The following is a 16,475-nucleotide window of genomic DNA, read 5'->3' as shown; positions in this document are numbered from 1 at the left end:
CACTCAATGCCCCCAGCCTTGCCACCAATTCCTGATCTTTGGAGCGGGGGGGCAAGCAACCTGGTGTGGTGGGCCCTCTCGAGGGCTTTCCCTGTCCTCTTTGGGACCTGCAGCGTGGGCTCTCTCCTGCTCCCAAACTGATTAGGAGCCTGGACCTGTTCGCTGTCTTCTCCAGGTGTAGTACCACTTAGATTGTATTGGGGACTTGTTTCACGATGCAGCCACTGCTGAGCCCCGTGCCCCTAACCCCGCCATATCAGCAGTGCCTTCTGGGGGGCCCTGTCTCACTGAATTGGCACCCTTCTTTATGGGGTCCTCCCCCAGCTGTCCGGACCATCTGGGCCTCGCCGGAGCATGCCGCCGTATTGTGCACACGGCGGTTGGGGGCCAACAGCTCCTTCTGTGCGCCACTTGTTGCAACAGGTGGATCGCAGGGATGGGGTGGGCACAGACTCACCACCCTTCTCTTGCTGGACCAGTTCCTGCTCTCTGCTGTAAACGCGGTCACATCTCCCTCGATCCTGCAGCCCATGTACCTCTTTCCCCCGGAGCCAGAGGGGGGCTACACAGCTTTAGTTTTCTCCCTCATTTGTAGATGTCAGTTCTGTGGTATTCCTTGGATGATTCCGGCCATTCTTTTCACTGCTGGTGCACGGGAAGTTCACCTCACTGTGTCTCTTGGTTGTGGGGGGTCCTTACAAGTGGGGGCTCATGCCACTTATCCGGGCCGATGTGCGGGACAATCACACTGAGGCAGCCAGCATCAGCGCGCCCCCTGGTGGCTCTCTGCGCTCCGCCTTTTCATGGTTGGCCTACATGGATGACTAGCGGGGAACACAAAGGGCGAGACACACTGGTAACCCCCTGGAAGTCCACTCTGAGCAGGGGGTCTCAACTGTGACCGGCACACCAGCTTGGACTGGAGGGAAAGATAGTTTGGAGCAGTGGAGCCTGGGCTGGCCGATTACCTGTGGAATCAAAGCAGAGTGAAGGAAGGCGCAGCACTGCTCTCTGGGTAGGAGCCCAGGGGCAGGGGAGGATGCTTGTTGGCCCCTCAATGTAGATAACTCAAGCCAAAGGTGACGCCACATGGGGGGAACGGGGCGACCAAAGTAGAGTCTGGAGGAGTTACTCTGGATGCACTGATGGAGGCTATCTAGGCTACCAGGACATCTGTGGAGGGGAGTATCAAGGAGGATGTGGATGTGTCCTATGCGAGAGGGTAACAGAAATGGAGTATAGGATAGAGGGTGACCTACTGCACCTCAAAAATCAGGTTGCGGGCCTGATAGGAGCGACGCGACTCTGGAGTCGAGGGCGGAGGGCATGGAGGGCAGCTCCCTATAGTGCAACATAAGTCTAGTGGGTTGTTCAATGTGGGAGGTGGATTGGCGAGGACATGGGTAGGGAGGGATGTGGAACAGTGGGGAAGGGGGGTGAAGTTTCAAAGGTTACTGGAATCGTTCACCAGTAGCCGATGGTTATTGTGGGTGGCTGTGCAGGTAGTTGGGATACATTTGTTCATTTCGGTGGGGTTAGTGATCGAGTTGACAGTACAGACTACGAGGAGAACTCTGGTACAGCATGTGTCATGATGCCTACCCCCAGGCATCCGGACCAAGCCCATCAGCCCCGGGAGCAGGCATCTAAACATTTAGTAAAACCTCAGCAGCCCCGGCTATGGGCTCATAGTAGAAATCAGTCCTGGCGCCTAAGACGCCAGGCTCATAGTCATTACGTACCTCAGGCAGACCATGCTGCAAATTACTCCAATCCAACATGAAGCCTGAAAGGGACTATTTTTCTACAGGGACTATTTTTTCTCGGGTGTGGTTGTAGGGACTTCTTACCTGGGACTACTTTTGAGGCTATTTAAACCACGCCCGACCAGCAACACACGCTTCGCGTTATTCTGCATCCAGCAGCGTAACGCTCACTGTGCCTGCAGCCTGCATCCAGTCTTCTGCCACGCCCGCCTCGAATCCGGAGCTCCTAAAACAAAGAGGAAAGAAAGAGACAAGGTTAGAAAGTACTGGAGGAGAGAAGCTGCCAGCAAGATGGGACCCATGAACAGACCCAGCCAGGCGGGTCGCACCAGGCCTCCCTCTTCTCCCGACAAGACTTGCACAGGGAAATGCTTTCCCTGCAAAATTTGTTGGCAAAGACATTCCAGGACCAATTTCAGCTGATACAGTCTGACTTAAATCGGGCCCTGTCTGATATCAAGCAGGAGATAGACCAACTGGGAGAGCGAACAGACCTAGTGGAAAGAGGCCTACAGGAGGTGAGCAAGGACACAAAGGAGAATAGTGAGGCGATCGATCGATTGGACACAGCAACACGGAACCTGGAGATTAGAATGGAGGACTTGGAAAACAGATCCAGACGGATCAACATTCGGCTAAAGTTGCTGCCGGAGAGCGTACTAGACAGGAATTTGAAAGAGACAATTCAAGGAATTTTTGCCGATCTACTGGGGGAAGAAACACCGGACAAGATTGAACTGCATAGAGTGCATAGAGTGGGTCGCCTCAACACCACCCGGAATTCAAGGCCAAGGGACGTGCTAGCGGCTTTTACAAGGTAAGCACAAAAGGAAGCGGTTCTAAGGGCTGCAAGACCTAAGGAGCCGATAATCTACAATGGACAGAAAATTGAAATGTATCAGGATCTCGCCGGCAGCACTCTACTCAAAAGGAGAAAGATGGGCCCAGTAAAGCTCCAGGAGCAGGGGGTCAAGTATAAATAGACTTTTCCTTTTGAGCTTTTGTTCGAATGGGAGGGGACTTAAAGACAGATCACATCGCTGAAGGAAGGTGGGGCTCTCTTACAGATCGACCTAGATCAAGATCATGTTATGTCCAGTCTGAGGAAGAGGCCAGACCCGGGGGACGGCCCTAGGCTCCGACCATGGGAATGGTCAATTGCAGGGGAAGGGAAACGTAGAAGGCGGGCCCGGCGAGGCACAACCGGTAGAGAAGGAGAGAAGGGCTTGGTTGTAGACGAGGGGGCGGAGGCGAACGCGGTCTAACATAGAGAGAGTGTATATAAAAGGGGGTGGTGGCTAAAAAGGTTGACAATGAGGGGAGGAGGAGTGAGGAGCAAACATCATGGGATCGGTAAAGGCACGGAGGTCTGAGAGGGGGGTTCAGGAAAGTTGGCTTGGTATGCAGGTCCTCGAGGGGGGGAAGAGACGGGGGGATGAGGGAACAGGGGGGTTAGGGTTCAGCCACACAGTGTTCACTCTATTAGAGGTAAGGGATATCTGGCGCGTAAAACTGAGTTCCGGGTGGGAGGGGAGGGTTTGCAGGGAATTACGAAGGGGGAGGTCATCAATCTTTGACATTCAAGTGGGTCACGCATAACGTTAGGGGGCTTAATTCCCCATTAAAGAGGAAGAAGCTTGAGCTTTTCACGAAAAGATCCTACCCGGATTTTCTAGGCTTGCAAGAAACCCATCTGCTACGAGGGGACCAGCCTAGACTCAGACTAAGGGACTTTGACCAAATATTGCACGCCTCAGGAGAGACAAAATCCTGAGGGGTGGCCCTGGCGATAGGTAATATGACCAATTTCAAGATAGACGAGGCGATTAGAGACAAAGAAGGCAAATACTTAATGGTAATAGGATCTGTTGGAGATGGATTCTACATGATAGTCATAGTCTATGCCCCCAATTCAGGACAGGAAGCATTTCTTCGGCAACTCCTGCAGAAAATTGGGGAACACTCAAAGGGTCCAATAATTTTAATGGGAGACCTGAACATTGCGTGGGACAGTGCAAGGGACAGGTCAGGTGGCAAACTTAGGGGAGGGGGAATAGTGGCTTCACCTGACTTGCAGGACAGAATGTCAGTTGTAGGCTTACGGGACGTTTGGAGGGAAGTGAAAGGGGATGAGGAAGGGTTCACCTTCTTCTCGGAAGTTCATGGTACACAATTGAGAATAGATTACTATTGGGTGTCAGCGAATTTGGTGGAGAAGGTCAAGGAGGTGGAAGTGGGCCCTATGGGCATAGCAGACCATAAGATACTCACAATGCAGCTTGAATTGGGCTACTTGAGGAAGAGGTTATGGGGTTGGAAATACCCTGAATATCTGTTAGGATCCTGTCGTTATGGGAGAGATGGAGAGCAAGATAAAAGAATACTTTGAAAGCAATAAAAGGGGAGAAACAGGATAGGATATCCGGTGGGATGCATTCAAGGCTGCAATATGGGGCGAAATTATGGCAGCCAAAACACAAAAACGTAAGCAGATGTTAGCCCTGGAGACCCAGTTAGAAGCAGAGGTGGAGGAAGCAAGGAAAAAAGCTGTCGAGACCCCCAGCAGATGCAATTATAGGGATTATAGGAGGGTGGTGGCCCAGCTGAGCTTTCTATGAACTAAAAAAGCAGAAGGAGCCCTCTTATCGGTGAGGTAGAAAGTGTACGCCAAGGCCAATAAGACTGGCACCTTACTGGCGCGACTTCTCCGGGGGGCAGAGTCGAGAAATACATCACAGCCCTACAAACGGGGGAGGGTGATGGAGTTACCCGACTCAAGGACCTTCAGGAAACCATGACTGAGTACTATGAATCACTATATAGGTCACAAAACCCCCAGGGACGAGACCAGGAGACGTTTTTAGAAAGGGTTCAGTTGCCTGTGGTATGGAGGGAGACTCAAGAAATTCTGAATCAAGAAATTATGGAGGATGAGGTGAGGGGGGTAATAGGGAAGTTGCCCCTGGGTAAAGCCCCTGGTCCCGACGGCTTCTCGGCCGCCTTCTATAAACTGTTTGCCGGGCTACTGGTGCCACACATAACCTATCTTTTTAACACTTTCAAAGCAACTGGCGGTATAACCCCTTCCATGAAAGAAGCTAAAATCTCCTTGATTCAGAAACCGGGAAAAAACCCTCTAGAAGGATCCTCCTATAGACCGATAGCCCTTATCAATGTTGACACGAAAATTTACACTAAGGTATTGGCGAATAGACTGGAGGGGCTTCTTCCTGAACTAATCCACCAGGACCAATCGGGTTTCATTAAGAGCAGTCCAACGGCAGACAATATTAGGAGGGTAGCGCACTTGCTGGAAAAGGCAGAAAAAACAAACACTCCCGCGGCCCTCCTTTCGCTTGACGCTGAAAAAGCGTTCAACCGGGTGGAGTAGTCGTTCCTTTTTAGGGTTATGGAACGCATGGGACTGGGCGGGGCCTATTTGCAAATGGTCAAAGTTAACTATAATGGGCCACGGGCAAGGGTGATGGTTAATGGGGTGGCATCCAGATTGTTCCATTTGCAAAGAGGCATGAAGCAAGGCTGTCCCCTGTCCCCTCTACTGTACGCTATATATTTGGAACCTCTACTTCAAGCCATTCGGGAATCAGGGGACATCCGGGGAATTCCGTTTGGAGAGATCCAGCATGAAGTGGCAGCTTTTGCTGACGACATGCTGCTTACCCTCACTGATCCATCCCAATCCTGTAGGGCCAGTAGATTGCTGCTTGAAAGATTTGGGGAGGTATCGGGGCTGCGTATCAACATGAGCAAATCCGAATTAATAGACATGAACCAGGGGGAAAGAGGAGCGGGAATAGCTCAAAAGATCCTCTCTGTTCGCATGGCGCCCTTGTGGGATTGTGTACCTAGTGGTGAAGATAAATAACACTGACGCTCCCCGGGTGGTTCGTGGCTAATTACCCTCTGCTAGTAAAAAACATCAGAAAAGACCTCCATAGGTGGTCGAAATCTCTGCGTCTCCTGGCTAGGGAGAATAGCAGCTATAAAGATGGTTATACTGCTGCGCCTTTTATATTTGTTCAGGGCTGTCCCTCATACAGTCCCAGAGCGCTTTTTCAAGGAGCTTCGAACCATAACGAACAAATGTATCTGGGAGGGTAAGAAAGCCAGGGTCAGTAGACAGTTACTTACAGCCCCAAGGAAAGAGGGCAGACTGGTCCTTCCTGATTTTAGGCACTACTATGAGGCTACGCAGCTGAGAGTCATTAGGGAGTGGCTTCAACAAGGAGGAGAGAAGCACTGGGTGAAAATGGATAGGGCAGTAGCTAAGCATGACCTGGATGTGGTTTTATTGCTCCCAAAATGCCACCGGCCAAAACACATGTACATGAGTTCCATCACTAAACTGGTGGCTGATAACTGGGACAGGCTGGCCCGGCAAAGAGGCATTACTACCTTTCCGTCCCCGTTTACACCAATATTTGATAATGGGGATTTCACACCAGGGCTGGAGAGGGGTCTTTCAAAAAATGGCAGGAAGGGGGGTGTAGGAGGATGTGCAGTATGTTTATTGGGTAGGATATTAGCTCTTTTTCCGAATGTAAAAGGGATTTCGCCCTAGGGGAGGAGGAAAGATTGTGGTACTATCAGTTACGTCATTGGTTGATGCACCCAGAGAATAAAGAGTCCATTAGAGACCCTACTAAATTCGAAAAATGTCTAATGATGGATCAAAAGGGCTGATGGAATTGTACATGAGGCAAAGCTGGGCCTTTATGGGCAAATGGGAAAGGGTGCTGGGAAGAGGAATAGAGAAGAAGGAATGGGAGAGACTATGGAGGATAATCCCGAAATTAGCAAGCGCATCCCAGACCCAGGAGGCCTGGTACAAAGTTATATACGGTTGGCACTACACTCCAGTCCACCTACACAGACTATACCCTGGGATATCGAGTGACTGTTGGAGAGGGTGTGGGGCGGTGGGGACTGCAAAGCACATTTGGTGGGGTGCTCTAAAATACTGCCCTTCTGGGAGGAAATTCGGCAAGCTCAACAACAGGCATTTGGACCAGGAGGGAGCAGACTCCTGGAGTTGATCTTGTTGGGCATTCTGCACGAAGACATGGAATGTGCACCTGGAGCTAGGGAAATAGCACGGGTGATGCTTATTATTGCAGGAATTACATTGATTGCCCAGAACTGGAAAAGCCCAACAGTATCAGCATTTCAGGATTGGCTCAGGAAAGTCTGGGAGATAGTCGCGGTGGAATGGGCGACACATGCTATGAACAACGCAATACAATGCTTTGCAAGTGAATGGGGCAAAGCGTTGGCCTTTCGGAGAGACGACTTTAGGATTGGTTGGCGTCCACAGCGTCTTAGGCTATTGGACCTACAGTGAGCAGAGGAGGGGATTGACAGCATTTTAGAGAGTCAAGGAACACTGGGAAGTGGCTTGTTTGTTGTCTTTGGGGGGTAGAGGGAGGCAAGGGGGAAAAGGAGTGGAGATGTCCATGTTTAAAAATGTTAATAAAAAGAAGTTTTAAAAAAAAAAAGAAATAAGCAGTGCGCTGCAATCTATGAAAAAAAAAGTAGATCTCCCGGAAGCAATGGTTTTCCAGTAGAGTTCTAGTGTAAGTATGTGGGTCTTCTATCTAGTCCCTTAGCTTAAAAAAGTATACAATGAGGTCTTGGAGACAGGGGTTCTCGCTGCTTCGATGAGGTAGGCGGTCATAACATTCCTGTTAAAGGAGCGGAAGGACCCCCTGGACTGTGCAGCCTATTTCACTACTAAATGTAGACGTGAAGATTCTAGGAAAGATTCTGCCCACTAGATTGTCTAGGATGGCTCTGGTATTGGTACATCCGACCACTGCCAATTCATAGGGTGGCGGAGTACCACGATGAATCTATGACGCCTACATCATGTTATGTACCAGGTTAAAGACTCTGCGGGGGGAACTTAGTCATCCTTCGATGCAATGAAGGCCTTCAATTCTCTGGAATGGGAATGGCGGTTGAAGGTGTTGGGAGACTGAGTTTGGGGACAACATCTGCTGATGGTTACGGCTCTTATACTATAGGCCATTGGCGAGGGTGAAAATGAACTATTGGGTATCGCCTCAGTGGACGTTAGGCAGAGGGACGCGACAGAGGTGCCCAGTCTCCCCTCTCTTATTCTCGATGGCATTGGAACCATTGGCACGGTATCTAAGGAAAGAGATGAGTGAGGCAGGGATATTAGCTGGAGGGGTGAGACATATCGTCTCTTTATACGGGGATCATTTTCTGCTGTATGTGAGAAATCTGCTTGACAACATACCAATTGCTACTGGAGATATTGGGCAACTTTCAGATGATGTTGGGATTCCGCATCAAGAAAGAAAGGTCCTTACTGTTTCCATGGGGGGTCGCTGAAGCCGCGACCTAGCTATCCTCCCAGATTGGGGGATAAGTTGGGAAGGGTAATCATTTTGGTACCTGAGAATCCACATTTGTTACAATTTCCAGGAGACGTTTGTGTATAACACAGGCAGGGCATTGTCCTGGATAGAAGATTCAATCCAGTTTTGGAAAAAGCTACTGATATCATTGATGGGGAGGGTGGCACTTTGTAAAATGGTCATACTCCCAAGACTGCTACACTGGATGTCGGACATCCGCAGGTGGGGGATGGTGGAGTGGGATATTCTACAAAGAACCAGGGACCCCGGGCTGGAGGAGGGGTTACGGTGGACTGGGGCCAGTTGCTAAATGAGTTACGTTCCTCCGCAGACTTAAAAAAAACCTTGAGAGGGATGAATTGGTCGGTAGCATGTTCAGAGGTGGCGGCAGAAGTGGGGGCATGGATTAGAAAGATGGGGTATCCCTGGGTGGAGGAGAGGATGATTGGTATGTTGTTTGATGCATCCTGTTCTTAACCATATGATGATACCAGTTGCTGTACATACTGTATTGTGGTCTTTATGCACACTGAAAACTCAAATAAACAAAGGGTTCAAAGAATTGACATAGTGCCATTGCTTACACTTTACAGTATGTCTCACTGACTATGAGGTTAAAGTAGCTGCAAGGGGGAGGGTAGCTACAGATTTTGAGTTGTGGGAGCAAACGCAACACATCATTTTTTTTAATAATAAATTTGGATGTGGGTCTGGTAGAGCAGTTTGGCGGCGTGTTTTATGCCTTTGTGTATCATCAGTGCAATGTTAAAAACATTGACCCCGTTGTTAATTTGGCTGTGGGGGGGGGGGCTTGGAGGGTGTGTGGCGTTTAGTCTTATGCCTTTTTTAATTCATATTTATTTTTGTTGTACAGGTGATATGTCTGAGGTCATGCAGGCTTTGTGTGTGAGGGGAAAGGCAGTGTGTGTGTGTGCACGCTTTAGGTTGGCTACTGTTAACTACCCTCCCCATGCCTCCACTCACTTTTTTCCCATTGCAACTCTACCACACTCTAAATCACTGTACTCTTCAACCCCACCCACTCGACCATGAACTCACTACTGGAGGAAGGATAGCTCAGGGGCAACACATTTGTCTTGGAAGCAAGATAACGCAGCGCAACACAGGTTTGAATCCCGATCCCATGCTTCGAAACCACTCACTGGTATTAAATGTGTTATAAATGAACAATAAAAAAAAGACTCTACTCCACCCACTACTCTGTCGCACCCACTAATCTAACCTCACCATACTCCTCCCACCACACTTTAATCCTTCCCATCACTCTGCCCCACACCTCTATATTCCACCTCTTCTATACTACCTACACTTCATCTCACTGTACCCCACTCTCTCTGCCCCATTCTACCAGCAGCCACTCTAGTCCCACTACTCTACACTGCTCCACTCTAGCCCTACCCACTTTATCCTTAGCCCTCTGCCCCCACACACCCCACCTTGCCCCACTCACCCTACTACTTTACTCCCATCTGATTCTACTCTACCCCATACCAATACCCTACCACACATCCTCTACTCTAATTCACACCACTCTATCCCACCCTACCCCACACACTCTACTCCAGTTCCACATCCCACTACTCTTCCACACCCTATTCCGTTACCTCAACTACTCTACCCAACACTCCCACCTTACCCCTTCCATCTCTCTATCTTACAATAAGTTAAAGTATTCCTGCACCTTCTACTCCCCCATTCCATTCTACCCTCTCTTCACTCTACCCCCACACACCCACCTCACCCCTACTTCACTCTACTTCATCCTGCTCTTCTTACACCTATTCACACTCTGAATTGTAATCATCTCACTACTCTACCCGCACCCCTCTACCCTGCCCACTTTAGCCCTACTCCACTACTCTACCCCTCCTATCCCCACCTACCTTTCTCTCACCAGACTATTAACCTTTCACCATACCTCACTCCCATCTACCCTGCCCTCCTTGCATCACCCCTGCTCACCAACCCAGCGACTCCTCCACCTTTGTATGTCTCTCTGTCAAGCCTGCTGATGGTATAGTTATCTGGGATGGCAAGGGATAGTGTGGGTCCAGCTGTGGTATGAAGCCAAGTCTCTGTAATGGCCAGAAAGTCAAGCTGATTGGAAGCAATAATGTCAGCAATATCTAGTGTGTGCGCAGTCAATGATCTGGCATTGATGAGAACTCCTTTGATAGGAGAGTTAGTAGTATTAGGTTGGTTATGCGGCACTGTGGTGACAGAAGAGCAAGATGGGTAGGGACTAGTAGTTCTTGTAGGAGTGTTAGCAGTATTTATGATGGTGGAGAAGGTAGGTATAGGTTTGGATTTAGTTGGATTTGTGTCATTGGAGACTGGTAAGGGTGATTATCTAAATCTCAAACCTAGTCTAGAGTTCTGAATGGACGAGGGGCAAGGTTGGTTAGGAATAGGTTTGGCAGCATAGTGATGAATCCATTGAATAGGTGTAAGGACATAGGAGTGGTTAGTTGTGTAATGTTTAGTAGGCCGTGGTACACACTGTGGCAGGAAGTAAGTAGGTGCTACTGAGTTATGACAAGGTAGTGCAGAGGACATAGAGATGGAGTTACTGTTCTTGCTAGGTGAGGTGGCGTGGTCAGGGATGGGTTGCATGGAAGTGCAATTCTTATTTATATCCGGCATGGCTGAGGCAAGTAGGAAAATAGGAATGAATGTGGCCAGTGTCGTATTTATTTGGGTAGGCTTGTTAGGCGGAGGGGTAGCAATATGCATAAGCATGGCTGGCAAGGCTAGTCTGCTAGGTGTGTCACTAGACACGTAATTAGACTAATGGGTGGAGTTGGTAGAGATAATGGGCCGGCAGTGACTATCACAAATGTAAAAAGGCTGAAAACAGTTTCTAGCAAGATACAGCGGGGATCAAATTACCGTCAAGATACAACAGCAGTTTCTGATATGATAGAGTGGTCAGGGGCAGTTTTCAATGGGGTGCAATGTGTGACGTGGGCACAGATCAGATTTGTATAACAGAAATGCAATGTGAGCAATAGGCCCAGATCAGTTATCTTGTACACACAGGCAATTTCCAACCGATTGTAATATATGCAATAGGCGCAGAGCAATTTCCAACAAAATGCAAAAATGTGCAGTAGGCACAGATCAGTTATCTCGTAAGCACAGGCAATTTACAACAGGATGCACAGTGTGCAATAGGCACAGATTAGATATCTGGTAGGTACGTACTGTATCCAGCATGATGTAATACTTGCAACGGGCGCAGAGCAATTTCTTACAGAATGAAAAGTGTGCAGTAGGCACAGATCAGTTATCTCGTAAGTAGGCAGTTTATAACAAAGTGTGGTATGTGCAGTGGGGACAGCAAGGATATCACCAGGAAACGGTATTGGCCAAGTTAGGTGTTAGGCAGAGGGTGGTGGGATATAGTCTGAAGTGTGGATGAATGCTTGCCAGCAGTCTTCTCTCGGGGCAGATAAGATGCTGTGAGGTTCAAGTGGCAGTGTCTAGTATGTTTCTTTGGGTCTCCGACCTTTAGTGATGTGCGCTACTTGTAGCGGGGTCAGGAGAGCCATAGAGCGCAGTCGAGACATGAAAATGGAGGCCAGGCGAATAAAGGTAGGACTAGATAAAGGTTCAGTGACATCGTAGGGCGCAAGGCAATAAGCTCAGGCAGCCATGATCGAGGACATCTTGTGTATAACTATGGGGCAGAGTATAGATTTGAAGTGGTAGCCGGAGAGGGGTACGGTTAGGAAAGTGAACGTCAGAGAGTCGTAAGTAGCAGGGAACAAGGCACAGCTACCCACGTGACTCGGGATAGGTCAGGCAGACCGAATTGGCAGGCAGAGCTTGAGTGCTTACCTAGTGCAAGGGCTGTAGATATGCTATGATAGGAATCGTGGCAAGAGATTTTCAGCTGACAGCTATGACAGACTCGGGATAGGACTTTGAACTTGGGCCCTTGATGGGGGCCGGCGTTCGCATGCCGGCTCCCAATTGGGCCGAATTTAAACCAGTATGAGGCCAAACGCAGCAGTTGCCACAGCAACGGCGTGGAGGTGAGAATGGGCACTCCAGTGCTGCAAAGCGGGCATTTTGAAAAGGTAAACGACCAATACAAACAACGTGGCGTTAGGGACAACGTAATCCAGCTAGATGAAAATGCTGATCGTTACAGAAGTCTTGGCGAGGCTAGTTGATCCTTGATCTCACTGAGAAAGCTAGGCCTCCAACAACAGTACATCTGGCGGGCCTAGTAAGGGAGTATGTGCTAATTGTTTCAAGTATCGTATCATTAAAAGAGTAGTAGGGAGGCCACCAGGGGGCGCAGGCAGGATGGTCGCCTGAGCTTCAAGCTCCGCACCCAGCCCCGGGTGAACCACGGTTCTAGAGCGGAACGAGGGTCCCACGAGCCACACGACCCCCACCATATGCTGTGGGAACCTGTGGCCCCCACCTAGACCCAACTCCGGTGCCGATCCACCCCTGAGCGGAGCCTTGCGGCTCGGAAAAGTCCCCGCGGCCCCTCCCCCACGGCCCGGCACGACGCACACAAGGAGGCCGCAGCAGCCACACACATTCAGCCACTGCTGGAGAAGGAAAGCCGCAGGCGAGGAGGAGGCCGTGCCGCACGAAGGAGAGCCCGAGGCTGTGCACCCACGGTGCTCCGGAGCTTCCCGCCCTGGAAAGAGTGTCACTGGGCACAGGTCTGCCGAGAAGCTGCTGACACGGCCCGGCGCATGGGAGGTCCGACCCCTCTGCCCATCCCACGACTCTGGTGCATGGTCCAGAGAGGGCTGCCTACCCACGGAGCAGCGACATCGCCGGGGGCCCGACGTGGGACCGCGCCCCCCCGACTCCCTCCCCTTCCCTGATTACACCATGCAGTAACGCGGGGGAGTCGCCTGGGGAGACCGGTGGCGGGGCCCACTCCCCGCATTGAACAGATTGGGAGGCCAGTGTCATACAGCGAGTCCCCTGGGACGCGTGAGGTCCGAGGACCGGGGGGCCGACGCGGGAGCGCGCCCCCCCCAAAAAAAAAAAAACATACCCCTCCCCGCTCTCACAGGGGCGTTTGCGACCTCACCGAGTGGAACCCCCCACCGCAGGAACACAGTAAGCCAAGTATTGAAGGTGAGGACCCCCGCCCAGCGCCCCCAGATCCCCCTCGAGGGGGCCTCGACCCCTTAAGGGTGGCCCACTTGAAGGGCACTTTGCTTGACCGAGACACCAGAGGGGACACGATCCACACTTGACCCCCAGATAGCCCCACCTGCTGCAATCCCAGAGCCCCCCCAACCGAGAAACCCGGAGACCGCCACTATAGGGCGAACTAGTGGACCCAAACAGGTTGGGCACGCACTGGGTCACCGACGACCACAAGAGGCGCGCTCCCCCCTCCGCTCCACGCCCTAACAGACCCAGACACGGCCGACGACTAAGCGGTACCCGCTAACAACAGGTGGCCGAAACAAACCACCCATGAGCTGGAAAGAAAATCTGTCGAAATATCAATTTGTTGCCAACGAGGGCGTCATGGCGACCGGGCCCCCCCCCCCCATCCCGCCCCCAGACCTAGGTGCCATCCAGAACAATATCCAGATGATCTTGGATGAGATTCGCGGGATGAGGACTGACATGGGTGCCAAACTGGCCGACCTCACGACTAAAGTCACCACTTTTGAGGATCGAATGGAGGGAGTCGAAAACAATCAGCTCTCCGCAACACTCCTTGAGACCCAAATGGAAACCAGATTCCAAGACATGGAAAGACGTGAAGAAGAACTCCGGCTCAAGGTGGACGATATGGAAAACAGGGAGAGAAGGAATAACCTGCGTATTTTTGGTTTGGTGGAAGCCGAGGGTGAATCTTCACAAGGCTTTGAGGGCAAAGTACATGACATCGTAAGGATTGTCCTGGGGGCGGATGCCGAGGGCGTGATCAAATTTGACAGGGTCCACCGAGCGGGCGGAGGGGGCAGAGGTCCGCACTCGGTCCTGGCCTGGCTACACTATTACAAGGACAAAGCTAAAATTCTGGAGAAAGCGAGAAACCTTGGCAATATCCAATACGGCGACTCAAGGGTGTACATCTTTCAGGACCTGTCGGCCCTCACCCTGTCAATGAGAAGGAAATGTGGTAACCTCACAAGATGGCTTCAGGGAAAAGGCGTCAGATACCGCTGGGGCCACCCCTTCTATCTGGAATTTGAATGGCTGGGGGAGAAACATCACCTGGTGTCGGAAGAGGACATCCGAAGGGCCACGGACGACCTGGTTGGCGACCGGGCAGGCCGTTCGGACGCCCAAGATGGAGGGGCCTGGGGTCCCCCGAGGGGCCCCGATGGATCGGAAAACCACAACGGCAAGTCTAAGGTCAAGGGGGCCCGGAAGTTTCGGAAAACCAGACACCCATCAACAAACTCCGAGGACCATTCAAAGTCCTGACAGCATCACCTTTCAGGAGGTCGAGGAAATCACACGATCATCGAATCCAGGTTCTGGCAACGAAGGGACCTGGGGCCCGGAGGTGCCGTGGCTGAGCGCCACGTTGGCGCAGCGGTTGTCCCGCCGGACTGGAAGACGGGCGGCAGTTTGTTAAAAATGTTAACTGTTTGGGTGAGTTGACCCACGCATGAAGCCTGAGTTCGTAATTTGTAGGCTGGAATGGGGGCTCACAGTTGCAGAATTCCACCTCGGACATTTGCATCGAGGTTTTGATGGGGCCAACTTATATTGACTTTAAGAATTGGGATTCCCTAACACGAGAAAATCCCAGGGCTGGGGTAGAGTCCTTGATGGTTCGTTGACCAACCCTGACACTTGTTGGGGGGCGTGGACGAACGCCTTACATTGCAAGGGATGGGGGGGTGGAGGGAGGGAGCAGGGGGGGAGGTTTGGGTTTGGGGGAGGAATGACCAGCGAGACAGACAGAGGGGTAGGGGGGGAAAATCAGTTCAAATCACAGAAACTTGCTTGGCAGCGGGCTTTGAAAACAGATGTTATGAGAGGTTCAAGGTGCACAACCTAAAAGACGATAATGATTGAAGGGAGGATAGGCACGCTGAACGTCAAGGGCCTTAACTCTCAAAATAAGAGGTCCCTTACGAGCAATATGTTCCGCAAACAACATCCGACAGTCCTCTTCCTACAGGAAACACATTATAGACGGGGAAGAGAATCCAGAATCAAGGGGAAGGATATTGGTTGCAACTACTGGGCCTCACACGCGAGCTCCAAGAAGGAGGAGGTGGGCATTCTCCTGGGAAGGGCACTCCAACTCAAAGGCGTAGAAACCAAGAGAGGGTTTGGGGGTCGATTCCTGGGTGTCAAAGGGTTCTGTGAGGGGCGGCGCATCACCCTGGCCACTTTATACGCACCCAATTCGGGCCAAGTGCAGTTCCTCACTCAAATCTTTAATGTCATGGATGAATGGGCAGAGGGGGCCATGATACTTGGTGGGGACTTCAACCTCATAGCTGACCCCCGTCTGGACTGGTGGTCCGCCAGGGGAGGGGTGCCCAAGGGAATTTCTAAGGACAATCTGGCCCTGCAGACCCTATTGAGGGATCATTATTGGGTGGATATCTGGCGCAAAGCATATCCGGGCCAGGGCGGCTACACTTTCTTCTCTCCCCCACATTGTACCTACACTAGAATTGACCTTCTGCTAATTTCCGTAGAGGGGGACGGGATGGCTCACCAGCCGAGGGTGGAGGCCATAACGTGGTCGGACCATGAACTACTCGTAGCTAATTGGTCACTCCCCATCGCACCGAGATCCTCCCGATGGCGGTGTAATGACGCGCTCCTTAGGGACCCCGTATTCCGTGACTTTATGAAGCAAGAAATGTCGGCCTATTTCGAGATAAACGATAATGGTGAGACCGACATGTCCATGGTATGGGAAGCCGGGAAAGCCACTTTTAGGGGTCTCCTCATAGTAGAGGGCTCGAGGCGTAAAAGGGAGAGGGGCCTGATCGAGGGCAAGCTCTGTGCTGAGTTGACGGTTTCGCGGTCAAAACTAGGCGCTCCTGGGGTTGACCGAGACTCCTGGGAGAGATGCAGGGCAAAAGACAAGAGCTCCACACGGTTCTCATAGGGGAGGTGGTCAAGAAAATGCGGTACACCAAGCAGAGATACTATGAACGGGGAGATAGGGTGGGCACTCTGCTGGCACAAAGGTCCCGGGGGTGTAGGGTGGAAAGGGGGATTGCCCGGCTCGGCAATGGGGAAGGCAGGATTTACGGGGACCGGGAGAAAATAACGGAATATTTTGCTGACTACTACAGCAAACTTTATTCCA

At 51.2% G+C, this 16,475-nt stretch overlaps 1 protein-coding gene across 1 annotated transcript in view; it reads left to right on the top strand.

Moving 5' to 3' along the window:
• Positions 1 to 16,475, top strand: part of TBC1D19 (TBC1 domain family member 19) — a 2,127,563-nt gene that overhangs the window by 24,544 nt on the left and 2,086,544 nt on the right. The window lies entirely within an intron of this gene.

Source organism: Ambystoma mexicanum, chromosome 6q (assembly GCF_040938575.1).
Source record: "Ambystoma mexicanum isolate Mex_15411 chromosome 6q, UKY_AmexF1_1, whole genome shotgun sequence".
In the NCBI taxonomy this organism is placed as follows: Eukaryota; Metazoa; Chordata; class Amphibia; order Caudata; family Ambystomatidae; genus Ambystoma; species Ambystoma mexicanum.
This window is presented reverse-complemented; position numbering and strand designations above follow the sequence as displayed.